Genomic DNA, 17166 nt, shown 5'->3' with positions numbered 1-17166 from the left:
ATTAACTTCTACAGAGCAAATGCATCCAGACAACTACCACCAAGATCAGGAAGTATTATGCTATCAACACCCTAGAAGCTCCTTTCATTTCTCCTCAAGGTCATCACCTATCTCTTCTTCCTAAAGGCAGGCACTAGTCTAACTACATGGATTAGTTCAGTCTCTCTTAAACTTCATGTACTCCTAAGTGTTGGGATTTAACTTATGTTTATAAGATTCATCCATACTGTTGCACAGAGCAGTAGTTTATTTTCATTATTGAATAATATACTATAATATTATCACACAAGTAACTTATCCATTCTTATATTATTGTATGTATTTGGATTGTACATCAGCCTTGACATACTCCTTTCCCAATTTTGAACCAGTCCGCTGTTCGATGTAATGTTCTAACTGCAGCTTCTTGATCTGCATACAGATTTCTCAGGAGACAGGTAAGGTTATCCAGTATTCCCATCTATTTTAAACATTTCCACAGTTTGTTGTGATCCACACAGTCAAAGGCTTTAGCACAATGAGGCAAAAGTAGATGTTTTTCTGGAATTCCCTTGCTTTCTCTATGATTCAACAGATGTTGACAATTGGATCTCTGACACAATTTTCCAGACCCAGCTTGTACCTCTGGAAGGTCTCAGTTCACATACTGCTGAAGCCTAGCTTGAAGGATTTTGAGCATTACCTTGCTAGAATGTGACATGAGAGCAATTGTATGGTAGTTTGAACATTATTTGGCATTGCCTTACTTTAGGACTGGAATGAAAATTGACCTTTTCCAGTCCTGTGGCCACTGTTAAGTTTTCCAAATTTGCTGACATATTGAGTGCACCATTTTAACAGTTATCTTCTAGCTCAGTTGGAATTTCATTACCTCTATTAGCTTTGTTTGTAGTAATGCTTTCTAAGGCTCACTTAACTTTACACTCCAGGATGTCTGGCTCTAGATGAGTGATCACACCATCGTGGTTATCCGGGTCATTAAGATCTTTTTGTAAAGTTCTTCTGTGTATTCTTGCCATCTCTTCTTCATCTCTTCTGCTTCTGTTAGGTCCTTGCTGCTTCTGTCCTTTATTGTGCCCAACTTTGCATGAAATGTTCCCTTGGTATCTCCAACTTTCTTGAAGAGATCTCTAGTCTTTCTCATTTTTTTTCATACTTTATCCTTAACAATTAGATACATATTTTAACTGGAACTGATATCTATGTATTGGGTGAGGTGGAGAAGTCAAAATTTAGTTGTTCCATATGTATAGCCATTTGGTTCAGTGACAGTTATTGAAAATTTCTGCACTATATACAGTATTTACATTTGTCATATGTTATGGTAATGTATGTGTGGGTCTTTGTCTGGAGCTTCTCTTTGTGTTCCTTTTACCTACTTATCTGCCTGTGAATGTATCCCTCTACTTTGTTAGGTCTTCTCTAAAATCCCTTAAAAATATTTGCACATCTTTTGCTAGATTTATTTCTAGACATCTGATGTCATTTAATGCAAGGGTCCCCAACCCCTGGGCCACAGACTGGTACCAATCCACTGAAACATTTTCTGCCCTGTCTGTGAAAACCTGTCTTCCACAAAACCAGTTCCTGATGACAAAAAGGTTGGGGACTGCTGATTTCATGTTATCCAAATAATATCTTTTGAATTTTTTCATTTTCCAGTTGGTTTGTATCTTAAATACAGAAATATAATTAATTCTTATGTATTGACCTTATTTTCAATAACTTCCTGCATTCAACTTACTGATTCTAATTCTAGTAATTTTTTAAAGCAGGATTTTATGAATCAACTACTCCTCAATAAAAAAGGAGAAAAATTAAAAATAAAAGCAGGATTTTATTTTCTCCACAAGTTTTACAGCCACAATATATTAAGAAAGAAAAAAAAAATTCCATGGGTAACTAAAGTATGAATAAATTCCTGATTTTAATTTTCTCCCTGCCATTATCAGCACACTGACATGGCATCTGAATGAATCACAACTGGATTTCAAGGACTCACCCTGCCCTTAGATGTCATCAATCCTGCTTACTTAGTGTCAGCAACTGTGAAACCAAGCATAATAATAAGCCAGTCCTAATCCAATCTTAGTGTGACTTCAAATTGTTAATAAATATGTCTGTGCCTGTAGGTATACTTAGGCAAAGGGAAACCTACTTAGCTGAACCACAAAATTTAATGATCAATAAGGCAAAAAAAATAATTTTCTGTTGTTTCTGTTTTGCTTTGTTTAGTTTCTTAAGGAATTTTCTCAGTGAAGATCAGCAAAGGAATGGCCAACAACTTCCAGTGAAATTTTGCTGCCTAGTTCTGTTAGACACTGTAGTCATAAATGCAGACACTTATTAAGATCAAGGAGGAGGCCTTAGAATTAATTCAGCCCCATAAACTTATTTTAAAAATAATTTTTAAATTGAGGTAACACTGAGCTATAACATCATATAAGTTTCATATATACAATACTGCATTTCTACTTCCATAGACCCTACAAGGAGCTCAGCATCAAAAATTTACTTTCCATCCATCACCAATACACTTTTTTTTTTTTTTTTAACAAATGAGGAAATAAATTTATAGTGAATTGGGCTTCCCTGGTAGCTCAGCTGGTAAAGAATCCACCTGCAATGCAGGAGACCCCGGTTCGATTCCTGGGTTGGGAAGATCCACTGGAGAAGGGATAGGCTACCCACTCCAGTATTCTTGGGCTTCCCTGGTGGGTCAGCTAGTAAAGAATCCACCTGCAATGCAGGAAACCCCAATTTGATCTTTGGTTCGGGAAGATCCCCTGAAGAAGGGAATGGCTACCCACTCCAGTATTCTGGCCTGGAGAATTCCATGGACTGTATAGTCCATGGGGTCACAAAGAGTTGGACACATCTGAGCGACTTTCACTTTTACAAAGTGAATTATTCAATGTTTCAGAACTGGTTAGCAGCAGAGTTAGAACTACAAGTCAAACGTTACCACTTCTAGTCCATTGCCTTTTCATTAACCCACACTGTCTCTCAGGCTCAAGAGTAAGATGCAACTGAGGACACAGGGAATGCTTACGCTTGGAGGTGTGTGGAGAGATTTCCATGATGTGCAGTGTTGAGAGCAGGGCAGGAAGATGGACATTCACTAGCTCTCTCTCAAGAGCCAGGCAATAGCCAAAGTATTTTCTATATATTTTTTTTAACCCTCTCTGAAATTTATAAGGTAGCCATTACTATTCTCACCTTGCAGGTGAAGCAATGAATCTCAGCACTGTGAAGTGGTTTGCATAAGAACACATGTCTGGGGAACCCCACTCTCATCTAGAATTGCTTAAATCCAACCCATGAGATTTTTTTTCCCTTTTATTGTTGAGAAGTGGAGATAGGGAGTTTTACACTATAAAAAGTTTTATTTTTTAAATACTGTCAAGAATGATCAGAATTACAACAAGGCATGAATTTGGCCAGCATCCCCATTTCTAAAAATGACTGAAGACAGTTGGAGATTTTGAGAATTCTGGGTTTGAGTCTCACTTCCAACACTGGGCTACCCATTCACCTGAGAGTCCACCTTGGGTTTCACAAGGATGTGACACAGGGATGCATTTTAGGATTCCAGAATGATTGCTGGCAATGGGATAGCAGCTAGTTAGATGAGTATGTTCTGCTTTGGTGATCCATAACTTTATATACAGCATTTTTGTTACCCCATAAATCAGAGATTTAAAATTCAGCTTACAAAATTATCCCTCAGACAAAATGATATCTTTAGGAAACATACATATCCAACTGCTTTATATTGCCACCTTCTCATTCTGCATTAATTAAATCAATAAATTAATAAAAGACTTGCCACAATAATCTGGGACAGTCTACACAGTATGTGGATTAAAATCAGCTATGGGATCATGTTTGTAGAATACTGAACACAGTGCCACTACATTTATTCATTCATTTATCCACACATTTATTACTTTAAGATATTTATTGAGCACCTGTTATAAATCAGGTCCACAACTAAGTGTTGAGGAGACCCAGACAGATAAGACACATCTTTGTGTTATAATAACTTGTAAATTACATGGAGACATGCAAGTAAACTTATCATTAATCATGACTCAACTGATAAGTTCCCAAGAGAGGCACCTGCAAAGTGCTTCACGAACACTGGGAAGGGATTGGTTTTATCTGCTGGTAGGGAAGGGGGAGGGAAAGGCAGTGTCAGGGACAGCTGCACTGAGGAAGTAATCATTATTTATTTATTAAAGGGTTATTATTAACCTTATTTTTAGCATTTGAACTTTTATTTTTATTAATAGTTTGAGATAGTCACATGCCATACAACTCACCCTTTTAAAGTGTATATATAGTTCAATATATTTGAATTATTATTAAAGCCAAATGATTTGTTCTACAACTCATGACTAACTTCCAGATATCATTTCTTAATTGAAGTATAGTTGATTTATAGGGCTTCCCAGGTGGCTCTGTGATAAAGAATCTGCCTACCAATGCAGGAGACACAGGAGATGAAGTTTCAATCCCTGGGTTGGGAAGATCCCCTGGAGAAGGAAATGGCAACCCACTCCAGTATTCTTGCCTTGGAAATCCCATGGACAAAGGAGCCTGGTGGGCTACAGTCCACAGGGTAGCAAAGAGATAGGACTTAGTGACTGAGCATGCATGCAATTGACTTATACACTGTGTTAACTTCTGATGTACAGCCAAGTGACTCAGTTATACACATATATACGTTCATTTTTATATTCTTTTTCATTATGGTTTAATTCCAGGATATTGAATATAGTCCCCTGAGCTACACAGTAGGACCTTGTTGTTTGTCCATTCTATATGTAATAGTTTGCATCTACTAACCCCAACCTCCCATTATCTCTTACTTGAGGACCTTCACCTGCCTTTTCAATGGCCTCCCTGACCTGCCCTTGTCACCCCACAGCATCCACATAGCAACCATATGATTTTTATAAAACAAGTCAATGTCTTCTTTGCTCAAGTCCTCCAATGTCTTTTGAGTGAAACGAGAGTGAAATCTTGATTCCTTAGATAGCCTTATGATGCAGCTTTGGCTGCTTCTTTCTTAATTGCCCTCTAGCCCCACCTCCCCTACAACCCATTAATACATCTTAGCTACTCTGGTTTTGTTTCTATTTATATATGACTTCTTTCCAGATGTCAGATTTATACAAAAATACATCTTTAGAACTTCAAAATATTTATTGTTGAAAAAGAACCTACAATCTTAAAATTAAAAGTCAAAGAATGCTTTCCTGCTTCTAGTCTCAGGGCCTTTGCACTTGCTATTCCTTCTAATTGAAGTGTTCTGCCCCAGATCTCATAGAACTGTGCCCTCCTCTGAATTAGAATCTCCATCACTGAGAGGTGTTCCTTAATCACTTCAGCTAAGCCACCACCACCACTTGCCCCACATACATTCACACACACACTTCTCTTTACTCCATTACCCTCCTTTCTCTCTTCTTCATTACCTTACTTACTACCAGAATCACTGTTTGTTTTCCATACCCACTCATTTTCATAAGTAGAATCTTAAGTACCGTCTAGTTAGGAACTGGAAAAGGCAATGGCACCCCACTTCAGTACTCTTGCCTGGAAAATCCCATTGATGGAGGACCCTGATAGGTTGCAGTCCATGGGGTCACTAAGAGTCAGACACGACTGAGCGATTTCACTTTAACTTTTCACTTTCATGCACTGGAGAAGGAAATGGCAACCCACTCCAGTGTTCTTGCCTGGAGAATCCCAGGGACGGGGGAGCCCTGGGGGGCTGCCATCTATGGGGTCGAACAGAGTTGGACACGACTGAAGTGACTTAGCAGCAGTTAGGAACTATGACTATTTCTTCTTTGCTTCTTCTCTTCAGGACCTAGAATAGTGCTTGTGTGCGAGTGTGTTAAGTTGCTTCAGTCATGTCTGACTCTGTGCAGCCCTATGAACTGTAGCCTGTCAGGCTCCTCAATCCACGGGATTCTCCAGGCAAGACTAACTGGAGTGGGTTGCCATGCTCTCCTCCATATCCCTCAGTTGGATATTCCCAACTGAGGGATTAAACTCATGTCTCTTATGTCTCCTGCATTGCAGGCAGGTTCTTTACCACTAGGGCCACCTGAGGAGCCCCAAAATAGTGCTTAGTAAACAATAAATGGTGATGATGGACAGGGAAGCCTGGCATGCTGCAGTTCATGGGGTCACAAAGAGTCAGACATGACTGGGAGACTGAACTGAAACAATAAATGATCAAGTGAAAAAGGGGAGAACTTACAATAAAAGTTCTTAAAGATGCTACTCATTTTAGCTAATTATATAATAAATTTCTTGTGTTGGTAGCAAAAGTTTTAGGGAGATAAGCACTAAAATTATGCAAACCATTACACAGCAACCTCTTGAGACCTTCTTGTTTGAGATGACATCAGTTCAGTGGAATGGCTGAGGATACAAGGAAGACATTTTCCCCATGTGGATCAGTAAAAATCACAGAGTAAATCTTGGCTTTTTGATTCTGTTTTCATTGACATTCCTTGATTTTAACAACCAATTTGCCCAGCCTTCCTGTAAAGCATTTTAGGACATGGGAATGATGATGTATTTAGGGAACTGTCAAAATGTAAACTGCTGTTGTCATAGGTTTTCAGCAGTCAATCCCCATGAAGCAGTAAAAGCAGTGTTCATGGCTTGGGTGTCAGAAACCCCAACCAATGTGTGCCTTGTAAACCTTAAAAGGCCTTTTAATAGCTTTAAATGTGAACTTTTGGTCTTACAATGCTTCTATATGATCCCCAAAGAAATCATAAACATGGTGAGCTGTCCCTCCACCTACTAGGATGATCGCAGATCTTTCCCCTAATACTGGCCTACTGAAGGTTCCCAGAGCTGTTTATTATTCCCATATGGCCTTATTTATGGGAGAAAGGTCTGGTGATCTCCCACAATCTGGGCAGTACATATCTTCAGATTTGGGGTCAAAGGGAACAGCCTGGACTCTGAACATGAATTTTTGGTTTGAAGAAATCTTCTCAGTGTATATTTCCAGTCCAGAGCCTGGAGGTGGAAAGGAATTAATAGATAAAGCAGTTCATGGGGAGATTAAATGAACAAAGCTGTAGAAAATAATTGGCCAACTCCTGATTTTAGTAGGTGCTCAACAAATGATAACAATTAGATATGATTGCATCTATATTCTACCATTTAATCTGTTGTGTTAAAATCTGATTGTGTGTCTTTCTCCCATCAGATAAGAGACTAGTGGTCAGGGGATTGATTTCTGTAGCAACAGAAAGTAGCAAAGTGTCTGAAATGCATTAGTCATTCAATTTATGCTTCCTGACCTAGATAGAGCACTGGCTTCTGAGTCCCACACTATCACTGTGTAGCTATGAAACCTTGGATAACTTTTCTTAGCCTTACCAGGTCTCAGTGTCCTCATTGTAAGAGGAAGAGATTGGATTTTATGGTCTCTAAGGCCCTTTCCAATTCTAGCATTCCATGGCTCTACTTAAGCAATGTTATTAAACTAAGGAAGATTATTAGGAACTGTTGGAGCCAAATTCCATTTCTCTTCGCCTGTTCTGACCAAGTCTTCTACAATGATGAATTATCCAAGCTAATTTCCAAGCAATCTAAGTGACTGTTTTGCTGTTATTAAGATTCCACTTTGGACATTCAGAGTTTATTCCAACCCAGAAAACATGGTGGAAAGTGGAGATGGATATGAACCAAATGGTACCCTGATCACATTGCCTATTCAGCTTCCTAACAGCCTATGTATGGTTCATAGAGGCAAATGGTCCATGGTATCAGTTAGTAAATATTTAATAGTTCAATTAAAACACTGGTTTTTTAAAATGGTTTAACTCAGTGCAGCAAATAATTATTGTGTGTCTATTGTGTGCCAGGTACTGATTAGATTCTACAGATACAGAATAAATGAAAAAATCAAAATGTATGTTGACTAAAGAATGCTATCTGCAAGACTGATACTTATTCACAGCCAAATTAAACATCTCTTTTCCAGATAGACAGCTAGATGCAGAAATCCAAAGCCAAGCCAGTTAATTCCTAAAATGAGTGAAATACAAGAAATACAAGTCTCTAGCTATCACCTGTGATCACATGTGCAAATAATTAGCACAGAGCCTAGAATTCAGTAAGTGTTATTTTCCTTCTCCACCTTGTTCAAGTTGACACCTAGAAGTTAGTCATTCTGCATTCCTCTACCACTCACTCCCAGGTTGTCAAGTCTGCCTTATTAATATTGCTGTATTTTAGCCACTTCCCTATACTCCAACTTGTAACAACCTTCAAGCTTCTACTATCTCTCTTATTGCATTAATTTTCTAAATTTTTTCTACTGCCTGTCTTGCCCCGCCCTCCCCCCGCGCCGCCCCCCGCCCCCCCCCCCCCCCATTAATCTGCTTTTTAAAATGAGGATGTAGTGTTTTTTTTAAGTTCAGATCTGTACATTCCAACTGCTTCAGCCAGAGGCAGAGAAGAAGGGACAGAGTGTATAAACATCTAGAGAAATAGCAATCAATAATTGGTGGTTGCTTTTCTCTTTCTGACTTACTTTACTCTGCATGATAGACTCTTATCAATGCATGTATGTGGAATCTAGAAAAATGATGCAGATGAATCCATCTGCAGGACAGGAATAGAGATGCAGAAGGAAGGAATGGAAGTGTGGACACAGGCCGGGGCAGGAGGGTGGGATGAACTGGGAGACTGAGACTGAAATATGTGCACTGCCATGTGTGAAACAGACAGCTAGTGGGAACTCCTGTAGAGTGCAGGAAACTCAGCTCGGATGATCTGTGGTGACCTAGATGGGGGGGGCATGTGAGGGAGGACCAAGGGGGAGGGGTATATGTACACACAGAGCCGAGTCACTTCGTTGTACAGCAGAAACTAACACAACATTGTAAAGCAACTATACTCCAATAAAAATAATAATAAAATAATTTTTAAAAAGCAATTGGTGGTTGAATGCGTTTAGGATGGAGTGGCAAAATTTATGGAAGAGTCAAGAATGACTTCCACTTTACTTAGATGGATGATGGTGTCACCAAAAGAAGAGGCATGAAGGAGGAACAGATTTGGTGAGAATGATGGCAGAGGGAATGCTATGTATGGCTTATCATTCTAGACTCCCCAGTTGCGGGAAGTGTGGCTGCTGATGGCTCATCTTGATAGTCTCCCAGGAATGGCCAGCATCAACTGTTCCAGTGCCTCTCTCTCAGCTCACAATGATGCTTTCATTTTGACCAAGTAATGGAGGGAAAAAAATGCCAAACTAGGTTCATGGTTTGGTCAACTTTATATGTGGGTGCAAGCCAAAATGATTGTGATTGCATAACAGCTCCACTCAGGAGTAGTCCTAAAAGACGGTGATAAAAGAAACCCCCCTCAAGGGCCAGAACTCCAGGTGGTGCATGTGATTATCATAGTGTCTAACCTAAATCAAAAATATCAATTATTGTATGGCGCTATGTTTCCAATAGATAGAATACAAGGTTTCAGAACCAGGATATGGAAGAAGGAACAGCCCCACTTACTGTCATTCCCACTGATCCCTCCCCAGAATTCTGTGCTTTCTAACACTCCAATTTTAGGTTCTTTGTGTCTAGAGGAGTCTGTTACCAGAATCAGAAGGCTCCCACCAGGGGATGTGACTTGAATCCCACTAAACTTTAAGTTATGGCTGCTGTCTAGTCATTTCAGCACACTTGTACCAAGAGAACTGCAGTCAAATACAGGAATCAACATACTGTCAGGAATAATTATCCTGATTAGAAAGAGGAAGAACTACAGTTATATAGTGAGACCAGGAAGAACAGATTTGGCAATCTAGTTGATCCACTAGGGCATCTCTCATGGTTCCTTCATTCAATTTTGTCATTAAACAGATGGGGAAAGCAAAGCCTGAGAGGGACATTATGGCCAGAGGATCAGACCACTCAAAGAAGATGGTCTGAGTCACCATTCCAGGTAAGTTACTTAGACTTGCAAAAGTGCAAAGTGAGAGGAATTCAGTTCGAAAGGCTGATAGAGGAGGGAGATGGTACTTGGATGCAGTGTCAAGACTAGCTAAAGCAGGATGCAGGGTGGTTATAATTTCATCCCACTGATGTTCCTCTTGTAAATTTTCCCAGAATAAAAGGCAAAACAGAATCCTGACAGGAGCTATTCCCATATGAGGAGAACTTACTAGCAGAAGTGAAAGGATCTGATATTTTAAGAGGTGAATTGCTTTGTTGAGGTACCCGGATCTCCCCTTCAGTAGTCTTACAATGGCCACGAGCATCTCTGCTGACAGTCCACTAAGTCATCTCTCCCTGGGAATTATCCTTGGCTTATCCTTTGCTAATCTCTTGATGGACACCATGACAGTGTTTCTCAAAGGGTTGCATGAAGACTCTAGGCTCAAATTCACTCAGGGGTGCTTCCAGGTGTACTAAACTAGAACTTCCAAGGCTGGGATAAGAATAGCCATTTTTAACACATGACTTTTATGATAAACTGGTAATGCAATAAGTAAAATATTTATCTGAGTTCTATGAGGTATTCTAGCAAATTAATCAACCCCCAGGAGGGCCTTGTGGGAAATTCAGATTTACAGCCTGTACGTCAGAAGGCTGGACTTGCAATTGGCACCTGAAGTGGAGGACAGTCTGGTGGGACTGAGCCCTGAACTCGTGGAGCCTGATGCCATCTCCAGGTAGATTGTGTCAGAATTCTGTTGAACTGTAGGACATCCAGTTGGTGTGTTTGGTGAATTGCTTGGTGTGCTGGAAATACCCCCAGTCCCTCTACTGGGATTGGGTTCAAAAAGTTAAATATGTATATGAAAAACCCACTGAACAGACGAATGCAGCAGATGACAGCACCATTTTAAAAAAGCCTAGTCTGTACATGGACAGTCATCACAGAGTTGGGTGGGGGTGGGAATGAGTAAAGGCAGAATGGCAAAGACAAGTTTTCTGATGTAACTGGTTAAAATAATCAAAAGGATTAATTCAACTCAGATGTAGGGAAACCTGTCAAAAAAAAAAAAATAGTGAAATTATTTTATCCCTTTATTAGGTACCTAGCTAGATTTTTCTATTCTCAAAATCAATTCAAAACCATTTCATATATTTTAACTGAAAAATAAATTAAAAATTCCCCCAAAAGATTCATTTTGCATTGCCTACTCAGTTTTCACACTTGACAGAAATAACTTGCCAATTATTTCATAACTACTGTGATTTTTTGATGATAGCTACTATGATGGGGAAAAAAGAAACAAATGGTTATTTCTGCTTCTTAGTAAAGTGTTATTGTGATAGCTAAGAGGCAAATTACATAATAATGCTTCTTTAAGTTGCTTAGAATTATGGGATGACATCATGGTCAAAGTCCTGCAGCCCACTGCATGTCTCTGATCAGAATGCATGACTTGTGCATGAAGTGACTAACTAAGGTTTTGAACACTTTGGAGGGGGAGTACAGTGGAGAAGAAAGACATTAATCTTCAGCTTCAGTACAATTAATTTTTTTTTTATTCAGTGAAGACTTGTTTTTCTTGACCAGGCATCCAACATTTTCAGATGACACAGAATGGAAAGTGCCAGAAACCAGAGAACTGGCAAAGCTGAGATGGGAGAAGAGAGTCTACAATGATTGACAAGTTAAAAGAAATTAAAACTGGCCTTTCTAATTTGATGATCATGGGACTTATTAATTGCACAACACTGATAAGAATTTGACCTTAGGTGGGTAGCAGTTCTCAGAAAATCCTGCAATAAAGTCATAGTCAATAGTCAAAAGTACAAAGAAGGCATGTGCTGTTGGCGCAGATTATAATTAAAAGTTGACTTGCTGGTTATCTTGGGTTAGCCATGTTGACCTTGGCTATACTGGATCTACATTATGAAAAAAGAAATTTAGAAAAGAATATAATTTAACTTTTTGTGAATGGCCAGAAAAATAACAGCTATAGAGATTACCTGTTATAAATACATTACTATTAATTTATTAATTCTAGTAAATTAGTAACAGGTAGCCTCTGTAACTGATTTGCTACACGCCAGGCACTGTGCTAAGAGCTTTACTTGTGTCTCATTTATTTCTGTCACAATTCTATGAGGTCAGTACTATTATTAGATCCATTTTCTTTTAGGTAAGGAATCAGAAGTTTAGAGAATTTTAGAAACTTTTCCACATTCATACTGGCTAATAATAGCAGAACAAGACTTTATACTCAGGTCTGTTTGATTCCACAGCTGCTTCTTTAAATCACTAGGTCAGGTGATTATTGAGATATTTTGGAAATTCTCTAAAACTCTCAATAGAGTTAACAAGAACCCAATATTCTATTACCCATAATTTCAGTGATTGTCACCTCTATGCATCTATCTTTACAGTTCAGCACTGAGTACCATTAAGCCTTTTAAGGAATATAAAAGTACACTGTCTGCATCTTTAAATATCTCATAAATGTACTATGATGATTTAATTGCACAAACAAACAGAAAACCATACAAAAGAGTTTTGTGATCAAGAACTTAAGTCACAGTTGGCTTGGTTAGTTCACACATTAACACATTATTTCAAACACATTGACATGGTGGTCAAAATACAAGAAGAGAAAAACCAAAGAGATGTGGTTAAACTGTATATTTAACAAAGGAAAGCAGGACTTCCCTAGTGGTCTACTGGTTAAGAGTCTGCACTTCCTCTGCAGGGGGTGAGGGTTCAGTCCCTGGTTGGGGAAAGAAGATCCCTCATGCCATGCAGTATGGCAAAAAAATAATTAAAAAAAATGTTTTTAAACAAGAAAATCATTTCAGAGAACTTGAAATGGAACAATAACACCGAATAACAAACAGATATACTGGTTCTGGGTCTAGAAACAGATAACAGTAATCAGAAGTGTGGCACCTGCAGGCTAAGATTGAGAAAAAAGCACTGTGTCAAAGGAGGAACTAAAGTTAGGCTCCAGCTCATAATATAATAGTTATTCCAAAGAAACTTGCTGGCTACTGCTGTCTACTGTGCTAGGCTTATAGGATGTTTAGGTTCAAGGGAAGAAAGAGGGCATAGACATAACTTTGGTACAAACATTTAAACAGCCATCCAAGCTTGGTGACGGATAAGTGAAGACTGCAGTAATACCGCAACATAGAATCCTGTCCCAACACTCGAAGACCCACTTCTTTTAAGTTGTAGGCTGGGGAACAGATTGAGGCCATTGACAAGGAGGAGTGATTTCACAGAAAGAGAGAGAGAGAGAGAGATAAAACACCACCCTCCCCCCAAACTTGGGACTTCTTGGTGGTCCAGTGGTTTAAAATCTGCCTTCCAATGCAGGGGACATGAGTTCAATCCCTAATCAGGGAACTAAGAGCTGCATTCTGTGGGGCAACTAAGCCTGCGTGTGGCAACCAGAGAAGCCAGCACACTGCAACTAGGGAAACCTGGGCGCCACAAAGAGAAAGCTTTGTGCCACGAGAAGCCCACACACCACAACTAGAGAAAGCCTGCACTCTGCAATGAAGGCCCAAGATGAAAATCTAAAATAAAAAAAAAAAAATCAATCCACTCAAAAAGAACCTACATATCAGTATTTCAAAATACTTAAAGAAATCTAATGATGTGCAAGACCACTGTAGAAAATACTGTAGATTGACTTCCTTAACCTCCCTTTTACTTTCCTTCTTCTACTAAGGAAGCTAGAAAAAGAAATATTCTCCCAGCTTCTCTTACAGCGACAGGAGGCCATGTGGCACTCCCCTGGACAAAGAGACTAAAGCAGAAGTTCCTGGGGAGACATTTTTCCCCTGAGTAAAAAGAAAACCTCACTGACAGAAGGCCCTTTTGACTTTCACACATTTTCTTGTCTGGAATGCTTGCATGATGCTTCGAAGCACACACCCATCTTGGGAAATGAGGACAAAAATTTATGGAGCAAGAAGACCTAATAGACCTGGATATTTGGGAACATTTTTGAGTAGCAGCACAGCCCTGCACCTCTTACCCTGAAACCTCTTATCATGTTGAATAAAAATTTCTGCTCACACATACAAACGCACAAGCTTCCTACATTATCAACATCCCGCACCAGAGTGGTACATTTGTTACAATCAACGACCCCACAATGACACATCATTATCACCCACAGTTTATATTAGAGTTTACTCTTGATGCTGCACATTCTATGGGTTTTGCAAAATATACAATGACACGTATCCATCATTATAGGATCAAACAGAATAGTTTCTGGCTTCCCAGGTGGCACTAGTGGTAAAGAACCCACTGCCAATGCAGGAGACTTAAGAGACTCGGGTTTGATCCCTGGATTGGGAAGATCCCCTGGAGGAGAGCATGGCAACCGACTCCAGTATACTTGCCTGGAGAATCCCATGGACAGAGGGGTCTGGTGGGCTACAGTTCATGGGGTCACAGAGAGTTGGACAGAACTGAGTGACTGAGTACGCATGCACAGACAGAATAGTTTCACTGCCCTGAAAATTCTCTGTGCTCCACCTAATCATCTCCTTTGCTCCTAATCTTTACGTTTCCTCCATGTCTTTTCCTAGTTTGGGAACTTATTTCTTTTTAGCACTGAATGATATTCCATTTTATGGCTTTACCACAGTTTATGTATCCATTCACTTACGGAAGGACATTTTAGTTACTTCCAAGTTTTGGCAATTATGAATAAAGCTGCTACAAATTATGTGTGGACATAACCTGTCAATTCCTTTGGGTAAGTAGTAAGGTCAGATCATATGTTCAGAGTATTTTTACTTTTGTAAGAAATTGCCAAACTATATCCCAAAGTTGTAGTACCATTTTGCATTCCCACCAATCAGTGAGAATTCACATTGTTCCCCTTCCTTACCAACATTTGATGTTGTCAGTGTTCTGCATTTTGGCCACTCCAACAGTTGTGCGGTGGTATCTCATTGTTTTAATTTACATGAAAACCAAATGATACGTGATGTGAAACATTTTAATATACTTATTTGCTGTCTTTACATCTTCTTTAGTGAGATACCTGTTCAAGTCATTTGCCCATTTTTAAATCAAGCTGTTTGTTTTCTTATTGTTAAGGTTTAAGAGTTCTTACATACTTTCGATAACAGTTTTTTAACAGGTATGTCTTTTGCACATATTTTCTCTCAGTCTCTGACTTGATTTCTCACTCTCTTGAAAGATATAAAAATTTTAAGTGGAAAATGTCATTGAACTTAAACCTACAGCATGGACACAAGAGACACAACTGAACAGTGTAGACTGGAAGACAGGCCTGAGCAAATCACCTTAAGTTGGAAACCATTCAATGCTGTTAAAATACATGAAATAAAGAGTGAGAAACTCTAACAAATGTCTAACAAGACCTCAATAAGGAGAGAACTGAGGAAATGGACAAAATGTGATCATCAAGGTAATAGCAGCTAAAGTTTTTCTAGAATTGAAGAAAGACATAAGAAACTCATCCCAACACACTGTGGAAAACAACAGCATCAAAGACAGAGAAAACATGTTAAAAAATACTAAAACCAAAAGATAGATTTTCTATAGATGAATGATCTCTATAATTAGATTTAGAGAAAATTTTTTCACCAGCACTAAATTTGTCAGAATACAGTGAAATGTCTTTGAAGTGACAAGGAAAATGATTGGCGAGAGTAAAACTCTATATTTATCTCAATTATCATTCAAGAGTATGGGTAAAATAAAGATTTTTTTTTTACACATAAAAACAGATAATTTACTAGTCACATATCATAGTAGAAAGATTTACTGAAGACTCTAATGCAGCAACCAGAAATAAAATCTAGGAGGAAGACATGGAAACCAAATACAATGGTAAGCCAAAAAAAAAGTATTAATCAAAAACAGTGATATATTTCTTATTGTGGAGGGAGAGGCAGGTGGGTGAAGAATGTTAAAAAGTCTAGTGGAATTTTTTTTTCCCAAAGAAATAGCTACTTTTCCTAATACTGTTTATTAAATATATTATGTTCTTGATAGAACTGAAATATCATCACATATCAAATTTATATACATGGTTCATGTTGGACTTCTTACTATCTTCCCAATGAGCTATTTGTCTTTTAGTAAACCAGTATCATACTATTTTGATTACGGTAGCTGTGTACTACATTTTAAAATCTGTTTTGAGAAATTTCACCCTTTTTTATTTTCTAAAATCATCTTATCCACTTTTATTATTTACTCTCTAAGCCAGGGGTCAGCACAACGTTCCCTATAAAAGGGCAGACAATATTTTAGGCTTTGAGGGCATGTAGTTTACAGTTTTACTACTCACCTTTACCATAGTTGGGGCTTCCCTGGTGGCTCAGAGGTTAAAGCATCTGCCTGCAATGCAGGAGACCCGGGTTCAATCCCTGGCTCAGGAAGATCCCCTGGAAAAGGAAATGGCAAACCTCTCCAGCATTCTTGCCTGGAGAATCCCATGGATGGAGGGGCCTTGTCAGCTACAGTCCACAGGGTCGCAAACAGTTGGACACAACTGATCGACTTCACTTCACTTCACTTCACCAATGTAGCATAAAAGAAGTTGTAAACAATATGCAAATTGTTTTATGTAAATGAACAGACTTGGTTATATTCCACTAGCACTTTGTTTGCGAAACAGGCAGCAGGTTGGATTTGGCTGGTAGCCAGCAGTTTGCCTTGCTCTTAACTATTTCTTACTTTCAGTTTGTTTTCAACACTAACCTGGCTTTTCCATATCCCTTCTGGGTTGTTTTCAGGGCTGGATAATCATCTAAATATCTGCTTTCCATGTGGTCTTGGCTATCTCACCACTGTAATAGCATCACTTTTGAAGTCTACATAGGGGACTTTCTAGTTGAGGGAAAGAACAATCTCTCCCTCATTTTTATGACTCCAAGATCTAATAGAGGGTTTCATACAGAGTACATGCTCATTGAATACTGTCAGAAGAAGAGGAAGAGAGAAGAATCTGGAATCTAACTCTTGTTTGACAGTGTGGAAACATTCTTGCTCAGATTTATAAAAATAAATTAATGACAAAATGAAGAGACAAGTAAAAGCACAACCGTAGTACAGAGAAATAAGGGTTGGTATTAACATAGGAGCGCAATGGTAATTTATGACTGGGACGTGGAGGTCGAAGAGAAT

At 38.8% G+C, this 17166-nt stretch overlaps 1 long non-coding RNA gene across 1 annotated transcript in view; it reads right to left on the bottom strand.

The window, feature by feature from the left end:
- Nucleotides 1–16573, bottom strand: part of LOC109559450 (uncharacterized) — a 93791-nt gene extending 77218 nt beyond the window's left edge. The window contains exon 1 of the long non-coding RNA XR_002180775.2: nt 16328–16573. This is a non-coding gene — a long non-coding RNA (uncharacterized lncRNA). The remainder of the gene's footprint in view (nt 1–16327) is intronic.
- Between the last annotated feature and the right edge of the window lie 593 nt (nt 16574–17166).

This window comes from Bos indicus, chromosome 5 (genome assembly GCF_029378745.1).
Source record: "Bos indicus isolate NIAB-ARS_2022 breed Sahiwal x Tharparkar chromosome 5, NIAB-ARS_B.indTharparkar_mat_pri_1.0, whole genome shotgun sequence".
Taxonomy (NCBI): Eukaryota; Metazoa; Chordata; class Mammalia; order Artiodactyla; family Bovidae; genus Bos; species Bos indicus.
Note: the sequence above shows the minus strand (reverse complement) of the source record. Positions and strands in the feature narration are given on the sequence as shown.